Genomic DNA, 4924 nt, shown 5'->3' with positions numbered 1-4924 from the left:
TCATTAATTCCCTACCTTAATGGTGAATTTGACCTCATTTATGGAAGTGGTAGTGCATTCCGCCGACCTTATAGAGCCTGGCAGCATGCGCTACCTTTGTGAAAAATTAGTCTGGCCAGCAGGGGGGGCTCTTTCCCTGACATGTACCTATGGGATTAAACGTCCTAATACAACGAGGCGGATTCCAGGCCTTGAAAAGGAGCAAATGTTTTTATGAAACCTTAATCCGGCCCTTGTAAAAAGAAGGATCTTTCAGATGAGGCAACAAACTGGCCTCCTGACCTTTAGTGGTCATTAATTCCCTACCTTAATGATGAATTTGACCTCATTTATGGAAGTGGTAGCGCATTCCGCCGACCTTATAGAGCCTGGCAGCATGCGCTACCTTTGTGAAAAACTAGTCTGGCCAGCAGGGGGGGCTCTTTCCCTGACATGTACCTATGGGATCAAACGTCCTAATACAACGAGGCGGATTCCAGGCCTTGAAAAGGAGCAAATGTTTTGATAAAACCTTAATCCGGCCCCTGTAAAAAGGAGTATCCTTCTCATGAGGCATTAAACTGGCCTCTTGACTTTCTGTGGTCATTATTTCACTACCTTAATGGTGAATTTGACCTCATTCATGGAGGTGGTAGCACATTCCGCTGGCCTGATTGAACCTGTCAGGATGCGCTACCCCTCTATCAGAGCAGCTTCATTCATTCAAAAATAATAAGTTCAACTGTTGCTTGCAGTAGTCAGATTCTGGCTATTCTCTAAAGCTAAGCAGGCCCAAGCCTGCTCTGTGCATGGATGGGAGGCCATTTGTGGAAAACTTGCTTCCTGCTGGAGATAGTTTTAGTCCAGCTAGCAGGGTTTGCTCATTCCCTGACATGTTCTTTAGGTTCTAAAAGTCCAGATATACAAAAATGACTTCTGCGGTGTAAGGCTTTTGATGAAGCATTAAACCGCCCCATTTAAATAAGCAGATTCCGGGCCTTGAAAAGGAGCAAATGTTTTCATGAAACCTTAATCCGGCCCTTGTAAAAAGAAGCATCTTTCGGATGAGGCAATGAACTGGCCTCCTGACCTTTAGTGGTCATTAATTCCCTACCTTAATGATGAATTTGACCTCATTTATGGATGTGGTAGTGCATTCCGCCGACCTTATAGAGCCTGGCAGCATGCGCTACCTTTGTGAAAAACTAGTCTGGCCAGCAGGGGGGGCTCTTTCCCTGACATGTACCTATGGGATCAAACGTCCTAATACAACGAGGCGGATTCCAGGCCGTGAAAAGGAGCAAATGTTTTTATGAAACCTTAATCCGGCCCCTTTAAAAGGAGTGTCCTTCGCATGAGGCATTAAACTGGCCTCCTGACTTTCTGTGGTAATTAATTCCCTACCTTAATGGTGAATTTGACCTCATTTATGGAGGTGGTAGCGCATTCCGCCGACCTTATAGAGCCTGGCAGCATGCGCTACCTTTGTGAAAAACTAGTCTGGCCAGCAGGGGGGGCTCTTTCCCTGACATGTACCTATGGGATCAAACGTCCTAATACAACGAGGCGGATTCCAGGCCGTGAAAAGGAGCAAATGTTTTTATGAAACCTTAATCCGGCCACTGTAAAAAGGAGTGTCCTTCTCATGAGGCATTAAACTGGCCTCCTGACTTTCTGTGGTCTTTAATTCCCTACCTTAATGGTGAATTTGACCTCATTTATGGAGGTGGTAGCACATTCCGCTGGTCTGATTGAACCTGTCAGGATGCGCTACCCCTCTATCAGTGCAGCTTCATTCATCCAAAAAATGTATGTTCAACTGTTGCTTGCACTAGTCAGATTCTGGTTATTCTCTAAAGCTAAGCAGGTCCAAGCCTGCTCTGTTATGGATGGGAGACCATTTGTGGAAAACTAGCTTCCTGCTGGAGATAGTTTTAGTCCAGCCAGCAGGGTTTGCTCATTCCCTGACATGTTCTTTAGGTTCTAAAAGTCCAGATATACAAAAATGACTTCTGCGGTGTAAGGCTTTTGATGAAGCATTAAACCGCCCCATTTAACTAGGCAGATTCCGGGCCTTGAAAAGGAGCAAATGTTTTTATGAAACCTTAATCCGGCCCTTGTAAAAAGAAGCATCTTTCGGATGAGGCAATGAACTGGCCTCCTGACCTTTAGTGGTCATTAATTCCCTACCTTAATGATGAATTTGACCTCATTTATGGAAGTGGTAGCGCATTCCGCCGACCTTCTAGAGCCTGGCAGCATGCGCTACCTTTGTGAAAAACTAGTCTGGCCAGCAGGGGGGGCTCTTTCCCTGACATGTACCTATGGGATCAAACGTCCTAATACAACGAGGCGGATTCCAGGCCGTGAAAATGAGCAAATGTTTTTATGAAACCTTAATCCGGCCCCTGTACAAAGGAATGTCCTTCTCATGAGGCATTAAACTGGCCTCTTGACTTTCTGTGGTCATTAATTCCCTACCTTAATGGTGAATTTGACCTCATTTATGGAAGTGGTAGCGCATTCCGCCGACCTTATAGAGCCTGGCAGCATGCGCTACCTTTGTGAAAAACTAGTCTGGCCAGCAGGGGGGGCTCTTTCCCTGACATGTACCTATGGGATCAAACGTCCTAATACAACGAGGCGGATTCCAGGCCGTGAAAAGGAGCAAATGTTTTTATGAAACCTTAATCCGGCCCTTGTAAAAAGAAGCATCTTTCGGATGAGGCATTAAACTGGCCTCCTGACTTTCTGTGGTCATTAATTCCCTACCTTAATGGTGAATTTGACCTCATTTATGGAGGTGGTAGCACATTCCGCTGGCCTGATTGAACCTGTCAGGATGCCCTACCCCTCTATCAGAGCAGCTTCATTCAACAAAAAAGAACAAGTTCAACTGTTGCTTGCAGTAGTCAGATTCTGGTTACTCTCCAAAGCTAAGCAGGTCCAAACCTGATCTGTGCATGGATGGGAGACCCTTTGTGGAAAACTAGCTTCCTGCTGGAGATAGTTTTAGTCCACCCAGCAGGGGGGGCTCTTCCCCTGACATGTACCTATGGGATCAAACGTCCTAATACAACGAGGCGTATTCCAGTCCGTGAAAAGGAGCAAATGTTTTTATGAAACCTTAATCTGGCCCTTGTAAAAAGAAGCATGTTTCGGATGAGGCAATAAACTGGCCTCCTGACCTTTAGTGGTCATTAATTCCCTACCTTAATGATGAATTTGACCTCATTTATGGAAGTGGTAGCGCATTCCGCCGACCTTATAGAGCCTGGCAGCATGCGCTACCTTTGTGAAAAACTAGTCTGGCCAGCAGGGGGGGCTCTTTCCCTGACATGTACCTATGGGATCAAACGTCCTAATACAACGAGGCGGATTCCAGGCCTTGAAAAGGAGCAAATGTTTTTATGAAACCTTAATCCGGCGCCTGTAAAAAGGAGTATCCTTCACATGAGGCATTAAACTGGCCTCTTGACTTTCTGTGGTCATTAATTCCCTACCTTAATGGTCAATTTGACCTCATTTATGGAGGTGGTAGCACATTCCGCTGGCCTGATTGAACCTGTCAGGATGCGCTACCCCTCTGTCAGAGCAGCTTCATTCATCCAAAAAAAAAATAAGTTCAACTGTTGCTTGCGGTAGGCAGATTCTGGTCATTCTCTAAAGCTAAGCAAGCCCAAGCCTGCTCTGTGCATGGATGGGAGACCATTTGTGGAAAACCAGCTTCCTGCTGGAGATAGTTTTAGTCCAGCCAGCAGGGTTTGCTCATTCCCTGACATGTTCTTTAGGTTCTAAAAGTCCAGATATACAAAAATGACTTCTGCGGTGTAAGGCTTTTGATGAAGCATTAAACCGCCCCATTTAACTAGGCAGATTCCGGGCCTTGAAAAGGAGCAAATGTTTTTATGAAACCTTAATCCGGCCCTTGTAAAAAGAAGCATCTTTCGGATGAGGCAATGAACTGGCCTCCTGACCTTTAGTGGTCATTAATTCCCTACCTTAATGATGAATTTGACCTCATTTATGGAAGTGGTAGCGCATTCCGCCGACCTTATAGAGCCTGGCAGCAGGCGCTACCTTTGTGAAAAACTAGTCTGGCCAGCAGGGGGGGCTCTTTCCCTGACATGTACCTATGGGATCAAACGTCCTAATACAACGAGGCGGATTCCAGGCCTTGAAAAGGAGCAAATGTTTTTATGAAACCTTATTCCGGCCCCTGTAAAAAGGAGTGTCCTTCTCATGAGGCATTAAACTGGCCTCTTGACTTTCTGTGGTCATTAATTCCCTACCTTAATGGTGAATTTGACCTCATTTATGGAAGTGGTAGCGCATTCCGCCGACCTTATAGAGCCTGGCAGCATGCGCTACCTTTGTGAAAAACTAGTCTGGCCAGCAGGGGGGGCTCTTTCCCTGACATGTACCTATGGGATCAAACGTCCTAATACAACGAGGCGGGTTCCAGGCCGTGAAAAGGAGCAAATGTTTTAATGAAACCTTAATCCGGCCCCTGTAAAAAGGAGTGTCCTTCTCATGAGGCATTAAACTGGCCTCCTGACTTTCTGTGGTCTTTAATTCCCTACCTTAATGGTGAATTTGACCTCATTTATGGAGGTGGTAGCACATTCCGCTGGTCTGATTGAACCTGTCAGGATGCGCTACCCCTCTATCAGAGCAGCTTCATTCATCCAAAAAAAATAAGTTCAACTGTTGCTTGCAGTAGTCAGATTCTGGTTACTCTCCGAAGTTAAGCAGGTCTAAACCTTATCTGTGCATGGATGGGGGACCCTTTCTGGAAAACTAGCTGCCTGCTGGAGGTAGTTTTAGTCCACCCAGCAGGGGGGGCTCTTTCCCTGACATGTACCTATGGGATCAAACATCCTAATACAACGAGGCGGATTCCAGTCCGTGAAAAGGAGCAAATGTTTTTATGAAACCTTAATCT

This window comes from Garra rufa, chromosome 12 (assembly GCF_049309525.1).
Source record: "Garra rufa chromosome 12, GarRuf1.0, whole genome shotgun sequence".
In the NCBI taxonomy this organism is placed as follows: domain Eukaryota; kingdom Metazoa; phylum Chordata; class Actinopteri; order Cypriniformes; family Cyprinidae; genus Garra; species Garra rufa.
Note: the sequence above shows the minus strand (reverse complement) of the source record.